Here is a 23444-nt window from a genome sequence, read left to right as displayed (position 1 = left end):
GACAAAAATGACTGATTCTAATGCGGGGGTAATGTACTCTTTTGCATATAAGGAGGTTCCCAATTTTTTTATTTCAATAAAATTGGAAGTTCTAATCTACTCATCAGCTGATAGACCATCAAAAATAATTTTTGATAACAGATCACTATATGATCAGGACATATAACTCAGAAGGAATTTGAAGAAATTAATGACATTGCTATAACAAAACTCCATTCTCATCTACTCATTTATGCGAGTAAGCTTTCTCAACACATCTATAAGATGAAAAATGGGAAGAGAATTTATGCTGAATCATGACCCATTCTAGAAATAAATAATATTTGTTCCCCCAAAAATATGCAAACTAATTTTAGAAAAAATAAGCCCCAGACATTTCTAATAGAATTTTTACTTTTTAAATTTAATGATTATTAAAATGTATAACACATTTATGTTGTTTGGGACAATTGTGCACTAATAATATTTATTAATAATATCACTCAACCCCAAATAAATTTTTGATACTTAAAGCAGTAGGGTCATGGGCAAAAAATTATTTAAACTTTTGTACATATTTGTGTGGCAAAGAAATATAGTAGGGTGACCAATAAAATGCTTTCCAGTATAAAAAGTATTTTCTTATGCTATAATTCTTTGAGGGAAGTACAATGGAAGTACAAATTCATAGAGAACAAAAGGAACATGTAAAATTTCCAACTGCTCAAGAGGAACTTTTTCATTAATTTCTTAATGGAAGATAGAATCAAATAATAACTCCATTGGATTCATCTAAAAATGGATACAGTGGGTGTGTTTTAAAATACCAATAAGTAGGCCAGAAATGATGTTCTTTGAACTATTTAGATTTTTTAATAAAAACAAAATTAGATGTCATCTACACAAGTATGAATATAATTTTTCAAAATTCTTTAAGGGAGTAAAATAAATTTTACAGACATCTAATCTAATCAATATATTATGGAGACTTGAACTTTAAAATAAAAACATTTTGAATGGTAATTAGAAGAAAGCCCTGTTTGCAGAGCCTTGTGATTAAGTGTGAAAGTACCTCCCAAAATTCAAATTTGTGGTACTTTAATATGTTATCTTGGAAAAAAAGGAGTAATGAACTTGAATCTTTGAACAAATGTCTTTTTCCCTCCCAAATTGGAGCTAATAGTCCTAATGGTTTTAAAATACTTTTAAGAGAAAGCCTACCTTGGGCTTATCCCTCCCACAATAAGCAGATAGATACACAAAAGAAATTGCTATATATGTACCACAGAACCAATATGCATTCACCTATTCCTGAGTATGTGTAGACACTGTTACACAATTCTAAAATCTGAGGAAATATCCAGACTTCCTGTGAGAAGATTTTGACTCAGCTAGTTTGCTCACAAAATGTAAAAAGACCTATTTTGTTATATAAAACCACATTTGCCTCATATGAAATAATCTAGTGAAGGCATGCCACTTCATCTCTGTGTAAATAGTCTCTCCCATCAAGCAGGATATAATGAAATCCTGAGTTGTGTACTACACTGGGTAGGTTCTGTTTTATTACATCGTGGAAGAAGGGGAGGGGCAGGGGAAGTGATTCTCGTAATATAAAAAGAAAAGGCTCCTAGATGAAACTTCCGTGATATTAAAAAACTGATGTGCTCATTACTTGGCAGATAAAAGTTAATTTAAAAATGAGCCTGAGTCCTAAGAGTCACAGAGGCTGAATGAATGTGGAGGATCAGTCGGATGCCATTACACTGCAAATGACAAACCATATCAATTCTAACCCCACCACGGCAAGGGCATAATTGGGGGACAAAAAGTGGGCTATTATACCCACCCTTAATTGTTAGGTAGCAGGTTACAGAAAACCCGCACTGTGAGCAAGACCTCAAGAGGATGGTTCACACCTAAAAAGACTTTCAAATGCTGTCTTAACAATAATGGTACTCATTTTAATTAAGTCAGTCCTGTTTATTCAGAAAGATGGCTACTGATTATTACTTGGTCATCTCAGTTCTTGTTACCATCTCTTCTCTTTTGGTGTTGCTTTGTTTTTAACAAAATGCACATTTTTCCTTCATTCTGTAATTTTCCACATCGATGTTTTAGTATGTAACGACGACGTTAGCATATTATGCAGATATGAATAATTCAAGTAGTTTAAAGAAGTTAGATATCCTTGTAAGCTACTTCACATCTAAAAATTAACAATTTCCCATCTCATTCTATAATCCTCTAGGACATGACATTACACATTATACATAAGTAAGATTAATGTGTAGCAAAGTGATGAGGTTGGTAATACGTTGGTAGTAAGAACAACAATAATATCTATTGGTATGGATTATCTACTACGCATAAAGCTAGTCATCACAACAACCCTAACTTATGTTATTATTCACATGTAAAGATGAAGAAAGGGAGACTCAGAGAGGTTACCCGACTCTCTCAGGTCACATCACTGATAGAGGGTAGAGAGTTTGAACCCAGGTCTCCAACTCCAGGGCTCAATTTCATAACCACCATGCAATAGGATCCAAATTCCTAATTGACAATGTGCTACAAAGTTAGAAGGTTGAGGTTAGGTAACGCCAGTTGGTTTATACACCTGGACAGCTCCTATATTGTCTTATTCTGATTATAGAGAAACCAAACCTTGTAACTCCTAGACTTTTCTGCTTATTTGGTGCCATCGACATTTTTTATTTGCCTTCAAAATCTATTTGGAGTCCTGGAATTACTGCCATAAATCTATGATGCTAGAATAACTCAGGGTTCTGCTGTGCTGTTGTTTATCTTTGTTGCAAATGGAAGACGTCATTGAGAGAAAACAAGCTTTAAAAATGCCCAGGATCAATGGGTACTGTAAATCAGAGATTACCAGGACTGATTCCTATAGGTTTGCAAGCAGTCGTGAGCAATTTCAGACAGACTGGGGCCATGCTTATCAATAGCAATTTTTTAAAAATATCTTTTTCTACTGAATATGCTTGACAAGACAGTACGCTTTTAAGTAAAAATGAAAATATGAATGTCTTTAGAAGTAACATAATTGTTGATGATGCTCAAGGACACAGGACCAAGAAAATCAGACCAGAAGAATCAGCCAGCTACTGCACATCACTATAGTGATATACAGTAGTGTGCCTTCTTGTACAGATGAATAAATAACAGTTCTCAGAAAGCAGAAATGGCCACCTGAATTGTGGCATGATTGTGAATTGAAATGTCATATCTGGTTAGATCATTTTGTCATGCTCCTTAGAGTACACTTTTAAAGCCCATCTCCTGCCTAGATTTCTGTGTCGGAATATTCTGAGCCATTTTCAGATCTCATGTCAAATAGTGACATTGTGAAGCTTTAGAGTTTTTTCATATTAATGTAAAGTTGGTTTAAAAAAATATCTCACGGGGCAGACAGAGTGCTCTAAGAATGAGTATATAGTACACACCATCCCATATTTTGGTGAATCCTTGGTACAAGAGGTTTGGTTTAAACTAACTACTCTAGGAGGTTAAGAGAATCGATATCTACCTTAAGATTTTGTGGAAAATGAAAGAGCTGCATTATTCAACCTCTGATTTTTGCATAAAGGTTGACCAAAGGCAGTTTATGGGACTAGCAGTGTTTGCCCTTTGGAGGCACACAGTGGTGTCGTGGCTCACGTTTGTTTTATGTTCATACTGTCCCATCTAGCCTCAGAACAACCCTGAGAGAGAAGTAAAGCAATTAGAATCAGCTCCATTCTACAGATTCAATTTACTACCTCTACTGAGCACCAGGTGTTGGAAAATGTGTCCCTGGGAGATTAGAAAACTTACCTGTTGTCAGAGAAGTTAATGGCAGAAGGATTTAGACTCTTAGTCCAATGATCTTGAGGGTAATGGCTAAGCTCTAGAGTCCTGGATTTTAATCCCCCTGTATGACCTATCATTTAACAGTTGAACCTGTTACTTCATCTGCAGCACAAAGCTCGTAATGATACACACGTCACAGGGCTGCTGAAAGGAAAGGGGAGCTAGTGCCTATGGGGCGCTTTGCACAAGGAAAGGCACACAGTAAATGATAAATTATGGTATTTACCTGCCACACTATTATTGCCGTTAATTTTAATCTTTCTCCTGCCCTTTACTGGGTAGGACCTTAGCCACATAAAGAAAAATTGTAGGCATTTTCATCAGCAGCAGCCCTCCCTCTCAGCGCTGCTTCTAAGACCACAATTGCCAGGTTGAGCCCCTTACTTAACCTTTCTGTTCCTGTGGCTCCACCCCATTAGATTACTGGAAGGTGGATTTTAATCCCCAAAACAAAATAAGGCTCCCATTTTTAAGTGCCAGCCACAGCATCGCCAAAAGAGGACAATAGGAGGCAGGAAGAGAGCTGGATGCTCTGAGATTCACATGCTGGTTCCTCCCAACTACATCTTTCTTAGCTGTAGTCAGAGATGGAAATCAGAACTGCAACCTCAAGCTATTGGGGAATTTCTGAGAAACCTCTCTTGCTCCCCTTCTCTCCAGCCCCCCAACCCTTCCCCTCCTCGTCTTCTCTCCTCTTATGTAGTTTTCCACTTCATGCCTGTGTGCTTCCTTTTCCTAGATAATAAGTGTCTTCAACAGGCCAAGCACCATGTACATAGGGGTGAATTTAGAGCATCCAGTCTGGGGTTGAGGAAAACTATTTAATAATTACAACTTTCCTAGAAATGACTCACTAGAGGTACATAGATGGGCTTTGATAATGTAAAGGAGGTGGACAGGCCACCTAGTATTAAAGACAACTCCAGAGTATCTGGTGGTTGGTGGTTGGTGAGAGGATGAATGGAGATTGTGTTTGAAGTTCTGCCCCAGGAACAATGTATTTATGCTAAAAAATATAATATTATTTGAAGCCCACAAAATGTGTATCTTGTTCGTATAAGCACACCAGTCAGAATCTGACACTCTGGCCTATGATGTGGAGTGTGTGTGTGTGTGTGTGTGTGTGTGTGTGTGTGTATTTCTGCTTCCCTACTCTTTGAGACAAGAAGTGATGACATTACAAAAGGATATGAACCAACCTTAAATGAACTTTCATCCAAACTACGACACATTTTGCATCAACAAGGAAATCTTTCCAGAATTATACCACAGATGCAGGGAAATAAATTAACCCATTTAAAATGTTCTCAGCACACCATCTACACATTTTATCAGATTTTCCAGCTCGTTTCTGGCTTCTTATGATAAGCAAATTCTTAATTTAAATGAAGGTTGATTCCCACTGTATTTGGTGCTGTGTTCCAATTAACTAGTTAAACAAAGACCGGAGCTGTAGTCCAATAGCCTTCATAAAGACAGTGAGCTACTGATAGAATTAGCATGATTCTTCTAGAGCCCAGAGCTCTTCCCATCCTGTGTTGGACCCAGTATGTTCAGAAGGCTCATTTAGCATGTCTATCTGAACCCCGGCCTTTTTTGTCAGAGTTTCTTTCATTCCAGGGAACTTGTAATTCAGTTAGAAAAATTAGGACCTCGGTGGAAATGTGGCAAAGCCCCAAATGTGTCTTTCCTGTGTGTTCCTTTCTTCCATTTAAAACACCTGAAATGTGAAATGTGTCTACTCCGTGGCCCAGCACACCCAAGAGAAACCATGCTTCCTTTCTCGAATGGAATAGTGATTCTCAACCAGTGGGGTGAAGGTGTGAGCATTTGGCAATATCAGTAGACATTTCTGATGGTCACTACTGGGGGAAATACAGTGGACAGAGGCCAGGGACGCTGCTAAACATTCCGCAGTGCACAGGACAACACACCACAACAAAGAATTATCGGGCTCAAAATGTCAACAGTGCTGAGGTTGAGAAACCCCAATTATAGCAACCATCAGCAGCTGTTGAGTACCTACCAACTGCCAAGACCTACACAAGCACTTTACATATTTTCTTTAAACCCTTAAGCTAACCTTTCGAGTTTAGTATTTTAACTTCCATTCTTGAGATGCCGAAACTGAGGCTGAGGAAGTTTAAGGGCTTGCCCCAGGTTACTTGCCCCAGAGATAATTCAGGTCTATCTGACCCCAGCTTAGAAGTCTCTTCATTTTTAGCTGAATTTACTTCTCACTGTGTTCATTTCTCTTGGTCTATGGACCTTACTACTGGATGTTGGCTACCCCCATGCCCTCTGTCTTCTTGTGTTTCCTCTTGTAGCTACCACCACTACACACACACAGATATACATGCATGCAGACGTACACATGGACACATGAACACACGTGGACACACGCAGAGACGCACACACATGCACACAGTGTAAATGTCCTACCTTTGTAGCTTTGCCTTCTGATCTATTACCCTTGATCTGTCAAGGGGAAACAGTAGAAGCCAGTGGCTAAGAAGTGAGGTTCTGTACCCAGACTGCCTGGGCCCAAATCTTAATACCACCAGTCAGTACATCTGTGTGACTTTGGACAAATTAACAGAACCTCTCTGTGTTTCTGTTTCTTCCCCTATGACATAGAGATAACAGTGGTTCCTAACCTATTAAGTCATTGGTCAGAGTAAATGAGTTATGACACATAAGGCACTTAAAACAACAGCAGGTGCTCATTAATGTGAGCCATTATTTTCATCAGCCTTATATTATTATCTACCCAACTGTCCATATTGTGCTTTCTATGTAGCTGGTGTTTATTACATCTCAATGGGCTGAAAACAAGTGGATAAGTGCAAACTCCACTGATTTTCTTATCTTGACAAATGCTTTGGAAGGCTTCCTATTGCACTGTTAACATCAACCCCCCTTTCATATTGTGTTTTATTCCTGAGCCTCCAAATTCAGCATAAGCTGCTATCATTACAGAAAATGCAATCAACCCTAAGATGGGGTTTCACACTGTCTGGCCTTTCTGTCACTCAGTTCCCCTCTCTTGGTTCTTCCACCCTCCAACTTGGCACTAAGATCTCATACTTTAGGGCAAAGAGGGGAAAGAACACAACCCCATTAAACTAACCAGGCTCCAGAGAACTGGAGCTTGAATCCCTTATCAGCTGGCAAGTCTGAAAATAGCAGGAAAGTGTGAAGAGCACACTTGTGTAACAGGAAGAAACTTGAGGAAATTTGATTGTTTGGGGGCATCCAACTGAGAAATAAAGTTCAGACTTTCACCCTCCTCCTATCATTTTTTTGAAAGTGATGAAATCTTCCCCTCCCCATTCCACCCCCACAATGCCAAAAATATCCTTACTATTTGCTAAGTTTATTTCTTTGATTCCAGAACAAGCAGACACTCACAAACATACACAGCTTTGGATTCACTGGGGCTCCCAACAGTTTAAGAATGCCTTGCACCAATACCCACGGTTCATTAAGCTTTCAAATAATTGGCACAAAGTCCAGAGCATGGATTTTTTTGCATCCCTCTTAACTCTTTCTCCCAGCTGGACATCTTCATTTCCATTGCTTATTAGTAGGACCCTAATCAAAGCCACAGAACCAAACAAGGAAATGCTTCAAAATTTGCCCTGGGAACACAAAGGAAGTGACTCTGGCTAAAAACTGCCTTGGATCCCCTATGAAGGATATGATTATTGAAAATACCTGAGACTTTGGCCAAGATATAATTTCACATTCACTTAACTCCTACCTATCTGAGACCTGTAACGTTTTTTTAGTTTTATTTATTTATTTATGGGAGACAGAGAGAGAGAGAGAGAGAGGCAGAGACACAGGCAGAGGAAGAAACAGGCTCCATGCAGGGACCCCAGTGTGGGACTCCATCCCTGGACTCCAGGATCGTGCTCTGGGCTGAAGGCAGGCTCTAAACTGCTAAGCCACCCAGGCTGCCCTGAAACCTGTAACTTTGAATGTGCCTCCATGAGGTTCTGAAATGTCTAAGAAACATTTAATCAATTCATATGCTGTCTCAAGAAAAAAACAACTAAGGGGCACCTGGGCGGCCCAGTCACTTAAGTGTCTGACTCTTGATTTCAGCGCAGGACATGATCTCAGGGTCATGAGATCCAGCACCATGTCTGGCTCCACACTCAACTGAGAGTCTGCTTGAGATTCCCTCTCTTCCTCTGCCCTTCCCTCTGCTCACAATCTCTAAATTAATTAATTAATTAAATAAATAAATAAATAAATAAATAAATAAATAAATGAAATCTTTTTTTAAAAAAAGAAATAAACAACTAAGCCTTAATTTTAATGAGTTTTATTTGTGGCTAAATTGACTAGGCATACCTATAGGCAGAAAAATATGTTGATATTTACAACCTAGGAATTACAAGACCAAAAACAATGAAATTATTACAGTGGAAAAATAACTTAGGAAAATGGCAGTGGAGGCTAGAGAAAAGCAGACTAAAATGTCTGGCATTTTACCACGGTGCTTACTGCCACCCCAGTTTTACTTGGATATAGGAAAATGAAAATCCAAGAATATCTATCAGCTTCTTAAGCACCCACTCTGTGCAAGGCATACAAGGACTGCAGTAGCATGAAATACACAAGTCCTCACCATAGGACAAGACAAAGACACATCAGGATAAAAGCACTTATAAAAATAAATATGCTTTATTATTACCAGTAATAGAGACGTCACATAGGAATCAACAAGAAAGAGCACATGCTATTCACTTGGGTGGTCAGAGAAGGTTTATGAAATCCATGAGACTTGGCAAAGAACAGAAACTAGCTGGAAGGAAGGGAAGATGTTTTGACTGGGTAAATGGCTTAAGCAAGAAGGATGTAGGTAAGTGTGGGGAATAATATAGTGGACATTTTTGACTTGCTAGTCAAAGAGTTTCACAAAAATTTCACAAACTGAAATTTGTGAATTTCTCTTTGTACTTGCTGGTTTGATTTGGGTTTCTGATACTTCTCAAATGAAGTGACTTTGACCTATATATAATGTGTAACTTTTCTTTAAAAAAAAGCTATAAGAACTGATACATTGAAAGTAATTATAAGGTTTAAATTACAAATAGCTAAGCATATGGTAGATGCCTAATGATATTTATTCATAGGACCAGGAAAGAATAAAGTGGAATAACTCTGGTAGTACTTTTATATGCATTATTATAAAGAACTCTAGTTGTTTCTATTTGTATGGCTACATAATATTTCATTATATAGGGGTAACTAGTGAATTATTTATCCTATCTCTTGTTATCAGACTTTGAATTTTCTCTCTCGCGAGCAATGCTATGATAATTAGCCATGCACTGCAATCTTAACACATATTTTAAATCATTTCTTCAAGATAAAAGCCCTAAAATTTTCTTTCTAACTTTTAAAGTAGAAATTTCTTTAAATCTGTATAAAGCATATCCTTAGCAAATTTCTTCTTTTCTGAGTGAAAATTTGGCTTCCAACTTTTGACTCTACCCTAGATCTTGCAATATTATTACTGTTGGAGAAAAGATCTCCCAAAAGGATCAGCAGAGAATTTTTCTTTCCAGAGAGGAAAACAATAACACAACTTGTCCTAAGGATGCTGCCACTAGCACATATGCTTTGAAACTTGAGATACTAAGGGGACATCAAAATTCAATTCAAGCCATATTTAAGTAGGCAGAAGTGCAGGCTTTAATTACCAAGGAGAAATCCCCAAGACGGGCATTAATCTGCATGGCAGTGTGAGCTTAGTCCCATCACTGTGCTCTCTATACTCGTCCTTTGGCAGTATCCTTTCTCACTGGGGCTCAGTAAGTGAAGTTCAAGATCATTAATTGTTCCTCAGGCCACAAACAGAAGTAAACAAGAATACAGAAATTCCATGTGATAGGTTTTTAAAATAACGGAATGGCTTATAAGTTTCATCCTGGGGTTTCTCCAATGGCTGAAGTTCTCTTGGTGACAAGCCAGCAGCTGGTTGGGGAGCAGCAAGATTGGGAAGAGTCTTTGTCCAGTACTGTCTGCTGCCATCACCTCCTGAAGCCTCTGCATAAATCTGGTGGCTTTTTTCAAACCCCCATTTAAACTATTTCCCACAACTTGCCTTGTCTTGGTTTTTCCCACATGCTCTGTAAATTGTTGACTTAGGATTGAAAAAAACCAAGACCAAACTACGTGGGATTACTATCCCTGTGTAGAAGCCCCACCTGTGCAGGAGCCCATTCTATAAACCACCTGTGCAGGAGCCCATTCTATAAACAAACCCTCATGCCTTAAAGATTGGCACAGTTATGAGGAATGGGCTAGGTATGGGGCTGTGGGAAGGAGAGAATGTATTCATATTAGGTTATATGTATTAAGACTTTTTTTAAAAAGATTTATTTATTTATTAGAGAGAGAGAGAAAGCATGGGGGTGCACAAGTGGGGGGAGGGGCAGAGGGAGAGAATCTTCAAGCAGACTCCCTGCTGAGCACAGAGCCCAATGTGGGGCTCAATCCCATGACCCATGAGATTGTGACTGAGCTGAAAATCAAGAGTCCAATGCTCAACCTACTGAGCCACTCAGGCTCCTGTGTGGAGACTCTTAACAAAGGGGTCTCCTCCCTTCTGTCTTCCATTCTTCTAGCCATCACTTCAAAGGTCTCTGGCTTATGAAAATAAAGATGCACTCCCCACTCCAGCATTCAAGGCAGCTGTCCAAAACTATGACCCTTCCCCTATTCTTCAGAGCCATCTCCTTCCATCTCCTACAATCCCTTGTTTTAGCTAAAGTGGAGTCCTTACCAATTCCCTAAACTTGCTGTGTATATAACTATTTCTGCATAGCTACTGCATCTCTACCTGCCACTAGGAATGTTATCCTCACCTCCCCCATCTCAGCCTATCGAAGTTAGACTCATCACCAAAGACCCATTTCCAATACTGTCTGTTCCATGAAATATTCCTTTATATTTCATATCTACCTTCACCTCCCACACTTTCCATATTCCTTCAGATATATGAATTATTCCTCCTCAAACCTCCGTAGCTCTGTGTGAAAAAAAATTGGGGGGAACCCCGGGTGGCTCAGCAGTTTAGCGCCGCCTTCCGCCCAGGCTGATCCTGGAGACCCGGGATTGAGTCTCACATCGGGCTCCCCGCGTGGAGCCTGCTTCTCCTTCTGCCTGTGTCTCTGCCTCTCTCTCTCTTTCTCTCTCTCTCTCTCTCTCTGTCTCTCATGAATAAATAAATAAAATATTTTTTAAAAATTTTTGTATGAAAACCATTACTACCTGTACTTTAGGTAGACATGGTCTTACCTGATTTCCCCACTGAATATTAAATATCTGAAGGGCAAAGACTATTTCTAACACAGCCATAGTTTCCTAAAGTCAGAGTTAAAAGTGAAATTAATGACCTTCTAAGTTGGTCATCAAGAATAGGGTCTGTTATAATTCAGCACACATTAGTTGGGTTCCTCCTATGTGTCAGGAACTGTGGTCAACACTAGCTCCACAAAGCAAATGTCTGTGCCAAGAGAAATATGGGAAGGACTCCCAAAAGCTCCAGTTGGTGTGTGCATGGCTTTTTAACTAGAACTCCAATCGCCACACGTACTTGACTTTCAGTTTAGGCCAATCATACATCTATCTATCTGAGAGTTCCTCATACAACTGAAGGTCCTGGGATAGCAGTGCAAGTGGCACTTTCAGCTGTAGTTCAACTCAAAATCCCTCATTGATTCCTTCTACCTATTGAAACAGATTGCTCTAACAGGCCTTTATTTTCATCAAAATTCCACTTCTAACTATGGGTTGTTTTTTACGGGTTTTTTGGTACATGCTCTTAACTATGTCTTTTGCTACAAGATTATTCAGTCTCTTCTCCTATCTTAGGCATTGTTCTTGCAACAAAGACCCATGCTTGCTGACTTTGAGAAGGCATTATGCTAGGCACAGTCACCTAAGCCTACATCTCTCCATCCTCTTTTGTCCTCTCATTCTACAGTTTATCTCTCCAAAACAGAAATACCTTCTTTCCCCAAAGCTCTTGAATTAGGGAAAGAGGTCAGAAATTAAATGCTATCTCATCACTCTTGTTTAGAAATACAGAATCCCTATTGGTGTGTGAAAGTGGGGAATAGGAACCCACTTTTCACATCTAAAATTGAACAACAGTTAAGTAGAAGTGAAGGGATAGATTTAAATTAGAAAGACTATATTATATTAAATCAACCCAAATCAAAGCCGATTTCACTCTAGGAATTGTATGCGTGAAAAGGTGTAATTATAAAAACTTGATATTCTGCTGCCTTTATGCATATTCACTTTATGAACTTAGACCTCCAGAAGCCTCCTAGGACTGCTTCCCCATTTTTAATAAGTATTCAGAATGAAGCATTTCCTGAAGGAATTAAAGGAGGGAGGAGAGATTTTTTTTTTTTTCAAGCTTAGCAGCAACATTAAAACAAAGAAGCAGCTCTTCTGCTGAGTTTTGTGTCTGCTTTAAGAGTACTCCGAATAAAATGAATCTTTGGGGAATCAGTAGAGAAATTACGGTTTGGCAGTTAGGGGGACAACGGATCCATCAAGGAGAAAAAAAAATCTCACTATTAATTGCAAATTCTAAATAACATTAGTGGTTCTATGTGCAGTTGCTGGGAATACTTATTTTGAGAAAATAAGAGAGAGTTCCCAGAAGATTAAGTAACTTAAAGCCCAGGGCTACCAGCTGGATCATGTTCCAGTCATTAGGACACCATAATGGTCATCACAAAACCATCCCAGAGAGGAGCCAGCTGGGAATTAGCTCAGACTGGCCCATTCGTTCTATGTAGCTGCCAAACTCAGAATGGTACTCTGGGATGTCATCACACTTTAGGGAGCCTAATAAGGTAGAGCGTCAGAGGGGCATGTGGGTGGCTCAGTTGCTTAAGCTTCTGCCTTCTGCTCAGGTCATGATCCCAGGACCCTGGGGTTGGGTCCTGTGTGAGGCTCCTTGCTCAGTAGGGAACCTGCTTCTCCCTCTCACTGCTTCTCATTTTCCCCACCCCGTCCCCCCACTCATGCTCCATCTTACTATCTCTCTTTCAAATAAATAAAATCTTAAAAAAAAAAAAAGGTACAGCATCAGAACTGTTGAGGGACTGATTTTTTTTTACAGTATGTCCTACTTATTTTATTTTATTATTTTTTAATAATAAATTTATTTTTTATTGGTGTTCAATTTGCCAACATACAGAATAACACCCAGTGCTCATCCCGTCAAGAGGCAACACCCTTTTTGATCTCTTCTTAACCATTATCTCTTTCTTTATTTCACTGGGTGTAGGCTAAGCTTAGTCCAGGGACTGATTTTTTTTATGCCATTTCCTCTACCCCAAAAATAATAATGCTGTGAACTCTTCAGTTCTATGAATTTTTAAGAATGTAAAACTGCAGATGTAACCATGAATGCTGTGAGCAACTTTGAAATCATGACTCCTCTGTCCTCCATCTTACCGATGGAAGCCCAGAGAAGTTGTCACTTGCCTGAAGTCACACAGCCTGTTCTAGAAAGCTCCATCATCACCCAGTTCATCTGGGTCTACTAAGAAAGGCTGACGTGTGAATCAGGTTTATCTTGCCATCCGCCTTCCCATTATTCCATGTCAGTCTGGTTCAGGGCAGAGGCTGTGTGAAAGGCATATGTGGGTTGTGCTGTGAGTTTCTTTTTGTCCTCATTTACATCAAAACAATAGCTGACTTGGGGACAGGATGCCTCCTCTGAAGTTGAGATAGATTTAACTATGTTTTGCAAAGAACATTTACTTCTGAGACGGACCAGGTTTCAGGCTCCCGGGTGGGTACATCAGTTGGTGAAGCCATTAGTTGAATGTCAGGGCTTTTTTTTTCTTTTCCCTCCTAGAATCTGGGCTCTGCTTTCCCTGCTGTGGATGATGAATCTAAAATATTTATGTGGCTTTATAATGACTATTTAGCATTTAAGGCACCTGATATTTGCCAAAGTGCTAGACAATCAGTGTTTATTAACAGGAAAATAACTGCTAGAAAAATCTGTGCTGTGATATTTAGGAAGCAGATTCCTTTGTGGCTACATATGGTATTTCTGGGAACAATGTTGGGGCCAGTGATTCAGAGTAAAATTCATTTGTCAAATTCAGCCTAAGACCTCATACTTAAATTTCCCTCTAGTTTACTATAGACTTTGTTCCAATGATCCTGAAGAATAGCATAATACTATGTATTTTATTCACTAATCAAGTACTTATTGAGCATCAACTTGATGGTAAGGATGAAGAATTAATATGATTCTGTCCAAGTCTGGGTTAGGTGCTCCTCCCTTGATGCCTTGGGTCTAGACTTAATGAAAGCTTCTCAACGCTGGGATGGGAGCCAGGGCAGGGGTGAAATCTGGCAATGTCTGGACACATTTCTGGTTGTCACTACTGGAGGGGGTGTTACTGGCATGTAGTGGTAGAGACCTAGGATGGAGCACACAGGATGCCCCAGCACAATGAAGAATTATCTGGCCTAAAAATGTCAATAGTGCCAAGGTGGAGGAACCCTGTTGCAAGCTCTCTTACTCAGGCATATAATTGTTTGGGTACATCTCAGCCTCCCCGCTTAAGATCTTTGAGTGCAGAGATCGTGTCTTATTTCTCATCACATCCCAGCACCTAACACATATAATACAAAACTTAGGACATGCTGTTGAATGAATTCATGAAGACGGTATCCTATCCCTCTGGGAGCTCAACTCCATGATCTCTGGAATGGAGGTAGGTAAACAGGCAGTCTAGGGATAAAATGTGTCTGTCCTGAAAATACAATCAGATAAGAGCTATTTTCTGTGACCTTCTAATTTATCATCCAAACAGATATACTTCTGAAACGAATGTGAGCACTTTCAAGTCATTAAGGCAGGCATACGGGTGAAACCCTGCCACTGGCCTATCCTATACAAAACAGGCACACTTACAGCCCACATGTTACTGAGCAGCCACCATGAAGCAGGTGCCAGTTCTTTCTGGAATCCACTACCACACATGAGCTAAGTATTAGGTATATAAAGGATTTCATAGGGAGTTGGAAAGTTTATATTGCATGTTACAGTATAAAATGTTAATAGAAATAAGTAAGTAAAACTCTGTTAGAGGCTTGATCTTCATTCCTAGACTCCATATCATGCCCACCCTCTGCCAAATGCTGTGAGGGGCCAACAGCTTCTTCCTCTGCTTCTTAAACCTTCCCCCACCGGCCTCTCCAGCTTTCTAAATTGTCCTTCTCCCATGATTCCCCTGCTGCTCCCCCCTTTTTTTAATCACAAAGGTGTAGCACTGTCCCAACTTCTATCTCTGCACCCACTAGCCTTGCCTTGCTCAGTCTCCAAGCAGTCCTCCCTGCCCAGGAATTAGTTAGAGATCATAAATACAATAACCTTTCCCAGATATGGTTCCCCTGGCTCCGAGCTCTGGGTGAGGTCTCTGTCATGCTGTGGCTACAGACAGCAGGGCTAGGCCAACCTCCCTGGGACTGTAGGGAAACGCTTTACAGAAGAAATATTATTCAGACTGTTGTCAGTTTATTCAAAGGAATTTTAATCATTAAACCCCTGAAAACATGAGAAAAAAGTCTGGACTTCAGGTTTCTTGGTAAGTGGAATTACTTCCAGCTGCCAGCATACTTTGTTGGGGAGAGGGAGAGGTCAGGAAGATCTTATGTAGAAACTTGCTCAAGAGTGAAGTAAATAACAGGTGTAAGTTTGTGACTTCTCCAGGCCTAGGCTTTGGAAGAGAGTTAACTTCTTATTTGTACTAAATTCTATTTCAGAGTTTGTTTATGATCTTTAATTTAATTACAGTGAAAATAAATATCTATTTCATTTTAATTCAGTGTCATGCTTTTGTCATGACCTAATATTAAGCACAATAAAGAGACTGTCTTTAACGTCAGGTAAAATAACATCCTTCATTCTGTCGTTCCATCTGATATACAACCACAGCAGAGAAATCCCCAACTGAAACTCTCATGTGCTGTGTCTTCCTAAACTAGATTACGAAAATTCTCCTCGCCACAAGATCAACAGCATCCATCACCCTTATATAGATTTAGAGGTTTCACTACTTGATATGGGAGTCTGATATCAAGTGGACCTTTCAGAATAAAATGTTACTGGTATTTGATATTCTCCATTCCAGCTGGCTTTCTTCGAGTACACGAAACAAACACCAGATGGTAATTTGTATAAGGATAAGGGAACTGGTGCTAATTTTAGAAAGTTCTTGGCCATTTCCCTCACCCAAAGTTAGGAAGGGAATTCTCAGTTGAAATGACTTTCCAAGTTTCAAGAAGCAGCTGTCTGATTTTCTTAAAACTGTGCCATCATTCTGCTTAACAGTATGCCAGGCCAGACCACAGTATTCCATGCACAGAAAAATCTGCTCTCTAAATCTTTTTTTCCGGTCACTGGTAAACACACACCAACCAGGACAAAGGTGAGCCTCAGAAACCCTCTACCCATTGGCCCATTGACACTCCATTTACTCATTCACTCTACCCCTAACCACTCCCATGTTAGGTAATCAAACTGGTTGAACCAGTTTTTAATCTCTGCTCTAAACTGTCAGGTGGCAATCTCACCAAAAAGGCTTACTGGTGAGAGCTAAATGAAAGGTGTACTGATGCAGAGACTGGGCAAAGCCAGGCCTGTTGGCAATATGTGAGACAGATGGCTCTGCAAGTATGATTCTCACACTCGGTTGTAAGGTAAACTGTGAACCAGGGAGCAACAGGTGGCTGGTAAAGGCAATGCTTAAACGCTGTCTGCATGTTTACATTTAGCTCTTAGAGACTGAAATCATACTAATTGAATTCAACAAACAGTTACTGAGAAGTCATTATGTGCAACACACTGTGCTAAACTCTGAGGTCCAGAGAGGCTGAATTTCAGAGTCCTGGCTTTAGAGCTATTTGCTTCGCCCTGCCAAGAAGGAAGAACAAATTGTTATATAAGAAGAAAGGAAGAACAAGGGATTTATTCCAACCACAGAAACAGAATTTTTTTTTTTTTTTTCCCCTGAGGAGCAGAAGTTCTAATGTGAAAACAAAGGTTCAGTTTCTATGGCCAAATATGGTAGGAAGCTTCTTCCATTAGGAGGCAAGCAGAATGAGGAACAGAACACTGAAGAGGGCAGAGGGAGTGTGCTTTTGTGTGTGTGAGGCTGTGTATGGACACGTGTGAGTGAAGGTGTGTGATTATGCATGTGGGTGTGAGTGAGGATACATATGAGTATGGGCATATGTGAGTAGGATATGTATGGTAAGGTGCATGAGTGTGAGTGTGCATGTGTGAGGGTGAGAGTATTTAACGCTTAGAGATTTAGTAGAAGATGAGGCTATTAAAGGTAGAATAACCCTAATTGTGGAGCATAGATTTATATTCTATAAAAGATCTCGGACCTCTCCTCCTTCAAAAAAAAAAAAAGTTCCCAAGGCAGGATGAATTCTAAGACACTTATTTACACAATTGGAAGTTTTCTGTTAGAGAAGGACATTAACAGGGGTGCCTGGGTGACTCAGTCGGTGAAGCATCTGACTCTTGATTTGAGCTCAGGTCATGATCTCAGAATTTGTGAGATCAAGCCCCACATCAGGCTCCACGTTGGGTGTAGAGCCTGCTTAAGTCTCTCTCTCTCTCTCCCTCTACCCTCCCTTTCTAAAAAAAACCTTTTTTTTTTTTTTAAAGAAAGATATTAGCAAACTTGTGTTTTTAAAAACTTGTGTTAACAAATAATATACTGGCAATAGAGATGGGGGGGCTGATTAGCAGACAATTGCAATAGTCTTCAGAGGAAGCAGTAAGAGTCTAATCATAACTTCAACTCTTTCTTGAGCATTAACTATGTGCCAGGCATGAAAACAAGGGCTTTGCATGCATGTTTTCATTTAAAGTTCACAGAAAACGTAGGAGGTAAGAATTTTCACTCCCATTTCAAGTGAGACCCAGCTTTGCACAGTGGCAGTATCGTAGCCAATGAGGTTTATCCAAGGCACGATTACTGTTAATCTAGTGAGACCCAAGGTAGGTAACATGGCTGATGAATGGCTAAGCTAGAATTGCATCCAGATCTGTCCAGTCCAGGGCCTGGCCTGGCAAACACCACCTTACACTACCCCCAAAGAAAGGAAGTGGGAGGGAGGAGGAGCTTAAGGAGGCTACCAGTATAACATCAGATTTTTGTCTTTAGTAAAGCTGATAGCTGCAGAAGAAAGAATAGGTTTAGGAGGAGACAGAGATGGAGTTCCTTTTCAAACAGGTTAAACTGAGGAGTGTAGGGCATCCATTTGTGGATTGTAGCAAGGAGATGGGGTACAGATCTGAAATTCAAAGATCATGAGAATGTGGAAACAGGGAGCGCAAGGAAAAGATATGACCTTCAAAACTCGCATATTTTAGGAATAAATAAAGAAAGGGCTCTCAAAGAGAACCTCAGAACTTAAGGTAGCAGTGCTGACCATGAGAAGGTCTCCCATCTAAAGGATTTTGAAATGAACAAAGGAGAGATTTTCTTTAACCACCCCTAGACGAAGAGAAGATTTAGAAATATAGTGGTACTTCTTATCATGAGTATAATTTTAGTGGTGGACACAAAACCCACACATACATCTTGATGAAATAACCATCCAAAGTCTGGCCCACGTGCACCCCAGAACTTCCTGAGAATCATAAAGTTGGTCCCCTGATAAAGGGAACTACTGTCCTCCCAGCCAGAAATGTGTTTTCTGCGACACTTTCTCTCCACTTCTAAATCACATCCCTCACTAAGGGCATCAAGTTTATTTCCTTATATCTCTTGCTTGAATCTACTGCCACTTCCCCAAGCCAGTCTCTGTTGTCATCTCTTATCGAAAGCATGACCATGGTCTCCTACTCCTCCCCACATCCTTCCTCCAAATCCAATTTCCCTGGAGCAATAAATGTTGTACATTTGTTATCCCATCCTATAGAGAGTCTCTAACCTAAAAAGTATAAAACCACATTTGAGTCATTTCAAGAAAATTAATTAAAGCCTTCATTTCTCTAAATTGATGATCCCACCAGGCTCTCTCCAGTCTCAGAACCCTTCTCCCTCTGCCTGGAAGGTTCTTCCCACATATCCACCCGGCTGGTTGCCTTATTTTCCTCAGGTCTTTACTCAAAACCTACCTTCTTAATAAGATCTTCCTGGCCGCCCTCCCACTTCCTCATCATATCAGTTCCTACCCTTCTTTCCTGCGTTATTTTTCCTCCATAATGCTTAACTACTACCCAAACTACTATGTACATGAGTTATTTACCTTGTTCATTGTTTCTCCACCTTACAGTACATTGTGCAAGGATTTTTGTCTGCTTTTGTCAACTACTATATTCCTGGTATCTAAAAGGATACTTGACATGGTGGAAAATGAATGATCAGTGATGTTAACTGATTTTTTGTTTGTTTGTTTCTTTTGGTGTTTTTTATTGTCCTAGATGATCTGGTGAATTTTCCTAGTTCTCCTCTAAGTGCATACGTAATTTCAAATTGTTTTTGAGATGGGCTCCTCATATCTAGCTACAAAAATAAACAAACAAACAGTAAACTTGTTATCTGTCATTTTAAGGAAGAACGCTCTGGTAATTCTCCTTACTTTTGAATGCCAAGCATGACAGGGGGTGGCATGGGGGTGGAGGACTGTTCCATTTAAAAATTATTAAAAATGAATTATGAATTTTCATTTGAAAGGTCTTCCTATTCCTGCTTATAAATAGCTATTTGATGACTCAGTTGAGGTAGGAGCTCTCTAATGGCTAAAGTGAAATTAGTCTTCACATCCATTTTGTATTTAGAAACAAAGAACTTGGTGAATATCAGAAAAAGAAGACTTTTCTATTTTATTATTTTTTTATGAGCAAAGTTCATCAAAACCTCTTTAGAATAAAACTCACAGTTTTGAGCAAGTCCCACCTGTCTTGCAGAAAATATATATGTATTGATGATATTCAGGTGATTTAGCAAACACAATAGTTTCTGTGGGAAGGACTGTATTTCTTTCCCAAATTCATAGAATTAAGTGCTCCAGAGCAACTAAAAATATGACTCAGAAAAATACTTTATTAACTCAGATCCTAAGTAAGGATGTGGGGAGGGAAATGGCAGTGTGTAGATCTCAGATTAAGGGGAAAGGAAATAGCCACAAAAACCAGGCACACAATGTAATACAAGGGCCTTCAAAGGTAGCTGGTAGTTAGCTGGGCAACTGCTGCTTTGCCTCCAAAATGTTGAAGCATACACCTAATGCAAATGCCAGCCTTTTAAACGGTCAAAACTATTTGGATTTAGTTACCACTCCGCAGTCTCTGGTCCTAAAAAGCCAGTGGGATTGTGCTCATTCTCATCAAGAAGATTGTCATCCAGCACATATAGTCTCACTTCCAGAAAGGCTTTACTTCTGCCATCAGTGATCTGCTTTGGAAAGTCATTCTTGACACGTAAGTCTCCTTGTGTCTAGTATATCTGGAGGCAATAATTTCAACAATTAATGTTTATTGAGCATTTGCCATACGTCAGATATGCATTGAGTATTTCATATGTTATATCTCATTTAATCCCCACAAAAGTTCTGTAAGATAGGTATTATCCCCCATTTTAGAGATGGGGGAACCAAGGCCAAGAGGGTTTAAGGATCTTGGCTAATGTCACATAATGAGTGAGCACTGAAGAATCCAGAACTGACTTTAGCACTGTAGCAGTTAACCACTGTGCTCAACTGTCCTTCTAAAGAATGACAAACAGAGAGTTGGGGAAGTGATAGGGAAGCGATCTCCAAGAAGCTTGTTTCTACCACCGCTCTGAGTATGGTCAGAAAGCTATGTACTAATCCAGAAAAAAGACTCAGGCAGTCTCTAGTAAAACTGACTCTTCATAAATTACTTCAAAGGAACACTAGGTTGGGAACCATTCGTTTGAACCTTTTGGGCAAGATGAGGGTGTGGGAGTTGTCACTAAAACAAAACCAACAGAAAGACCTCATGGCCATTCCAAGCTAGCAACATAGCAGAGTCCACTGTAGGTGCTTATAGCATATGATCATTCAATATATGTGTTTATCAAAAAAAAAAAAAAGAAAAAGAAAGAAAGAAAAAGAAGGAAAAAACCAACAACACATACATACATGTATAAGAAAGATGTAGTGAAAAAGAAAAATACATTTCCAACCTGCAGGCTGTCTACTGCCATCCCATCAAAAAGCATCAGGAGAGGTGGGAAGGTGGCTCAGCGATTTAGCGCCACCTTCAGCCCAGGGCGTGATCCTGGAGACCCGGGATCGAGTCCCATGTCAGGCTCCCTGTATGGAGCCTGCTTCTCCCTCTGCCTGTGTCTCTGCCTCTCTCTCTGTGTGTGTCTTATGAATAAATAAATAAAAATCTTTATTAAAAAAAAAGCATCAGGAGGACAGAATGTTCTATCTCGGCTCCCTCAGAGTTCTCGCAGTGAGAGCATCTCCCTGAACGGAAGTAACCCCAATGTTGAAAGACACGTGTTTTTCATGTGTGTCTCCTAAACACAAGCCCACAATCTCACGCACAGACAAAAGTAAGAACACTGCGAACTCTGGGAGATTGAAAGGTTTATCAAAGATTACTTCAATTCTTGGGGATTTTCTCATTACAGAATGGTTTTAGACCCCATCCCCACCTGTTATGAATCAACTCTCATATTTCCAACACATTTTAAAAGGTAATTGTGATTGCAAGTGTAAATTTCTTTTTAACTTAAGCCACACACAATTACCTTCACAGGTACCATAATTTGGCTTTCACATTCTCTCAAAATCATCAAAATAAAGTACTTGCATAATGTTTATTTCCCAGGTGTTTTCCAGTAGGCTAGATACCGTTTGCTGCAGTGCGTAAACAGAATGAGGGTGGTTCTCAAAAAATGGAACCGGGATATTGCATACTTACTTCCAGAGCTTTCTTTGTGCTCTTTAAAAATGTTTTCTGTTTGGCTTCATTTTTGTAATAGTGAAAATGATTTCTGAAAAAGAAGGAATAATATTATGAGCCGCACTAAACAGGGGCAGCTCTGCAAACTGATAAGAGGTTATTACATCTTCAGCTAATTTTTGCAAATTTGTATGGAATCAAGGTCCTCTTGGTGACTAAGAATATCTTATATGGGACCTTTTCTTTTATAATAACTAGTTTCTTCCTCTCATCAACATGATGTAATATGGCATATAATGAGATCTCATTACAACATTTTAATATACCACAGGTCAAATGGTGCCCAAATAGGCTAACTTCTCCAGACCAGATTCTAATAATATGCATTTTAACTAAGTGCATATTATTGGACTTTTGTCTGATAATGTTAGTCCTAATCCCCTGAAACTAGTTCCACAGGTTTCATTAAGCAGCTAGTTGAAGAAGAAGAAGGAGGAGAAAGAGAAGGAAAAGAAGAAAGGAAAGAGAAAACAGCATAGTTGTGTTTCTTCTTTATTTGTAGAAGAGATTTTTACTCTGCTATGTCTATTAGAAATAACACTGAAATAGGTGCTGCAGCAATTATAAAAATATATTTGACACTGCTTCAGTGAGGCATAGTCTTAGTGAAGCATTAATGACTGGAGGTCCAGGCTCTGGAGTCAAACCGTGTTTGTGTCCTCGTTTCACCACTTGCTAGCTGGGTGACCTTGGGCAATTTATTTAACCTCTCTGTACCTCTGTAGCCTCACTTGTTAATTGATGGTAATAATAGTGCTGACCTTATCACTAAGAATTAAATGAAGTTAACACTTAGTGCAGTGCCTGGTATATAGAAATTACTCAACAAATACTAGAAGAGAGAAAGTTAAGAAGAGAGCTACCTTAAAATTGAACTGGGAAGGGATCCCTGGGTGGCTCAGTGGTTTAGCACTTGCCTTCCGCCCAGGGCTTAATCCCGGGGTCTCGGGATCGAGTCCCACATTGGGCTCCCTGCTCCCTGCATGGAGCCTGATTCTCCCTCTGCCTGTGTCTCTGCCTCTCTCTCTCTCTCTCTCTCTGTGTGTGTGTGTGTGTGTCTCTCATGAATAAGTAAAATATATTTTAAAAATTGAACTGGGAAAATGAGACCCACCTCCATGAAACTGAGGCCAAATGGCAACGTATGCAAAACGGTATGAGAAAGCTCATTGAGAGTACGGCCGTGGAGGGCAGTGGAGCCAGAGCACATTGGGAAGTTTTTATGCAGGAATTTTCTTCATAGTCTAGGACCTTGTATCTCACAGTTTGTTCATGGACCAGAAGCCCTGGCATCACTTAGAAGTATGTTAGAAATGCAGACTCAGGCTCAGTCGGTGACTCAGTCAAGTAAGCACCTGACTCTTGCTTTTGGCTCAGATCATGATCTCAGGGTCGTGGGATTAAGCCCATTTCAGGCTCCACACTCAGCATGGAGTCTGCTGGCGGTTCTCTCTCCCTCCTTCTCCCTCTGTCCCTCCCCCCTAAAATAAATAAATAAATCAAAAAGAAGAGAAAGAAAGAAAGAAAGAAAGAAAGAAAGAAAGAAAGAAAGAAAGAAAGAAAGAAG

At 39.8% G+C, this 23444-nt stretch overlaps 1 protein-coding gene, 1 long non-coding RNA gene and 1 pseudogene across 13 annotated transcripts in view; 2 read left to right on the top strand and 1 right to left on the bottom strand.

The window, feature by feature from the left end:
- The window catches only part of LOC140610055 (uncharacterized), a 128538-nt gene that overhangs the window by 10323 nt on the left and 94771 nt on the right, over nt 1–23444 (bottom strand). For 9 of the 11 annotated variants that reach the window (XR_012011833.1, XR_012011831.1, XR_012011834.1 and 6 more), the window contains 2 exons: nt 21836–21908; nt 19963–20384 (listed from right to left, as the gene is read on the bottom strand). This is a non-coding gene — a long non-coding RNA (uncharacterized lncRNA). Of the gene's footprint in view, nt 1–19962; nt 20385–21835; nt 21909–23444 lie in introns of those variants that run through there. The other 2 variants (XR_012011829.1, XR_012011836.1) reach the window with 2 other exon arrangements.
- Nucleotides 1–23444, top strand: part of SYNPR (synaptoporin) — a 289796-nt gene that overhangs the window by 245163 nt on the left and 21189 nt on the right. The gene's annotated exons all lie outside the window — the stretch shown is intronic.
- LOC140611499 (U4 spliceosomal RNA) lies at nt 17853–17917 on the top strand (annotated as a pseudogene).

This window comes from Canis lupus, chromosome 19, assembly GCF_048164855.1.
Source record: "Canis lupus baileyi chromosome 19, mCanLup2.hap1, whole genome shotgun sequence".
Taxonomy (NCBI): Eukaryota; Metazoa; Chordata; class Mammalia; order Carnivora; family Canidae; genus Canis; species Canis lupus.
The sequence above is the reverse complement of the archived record's forward strand: the minus strand, read 5'-3'. Positions and strand labels throughout refer to the sequence as shown.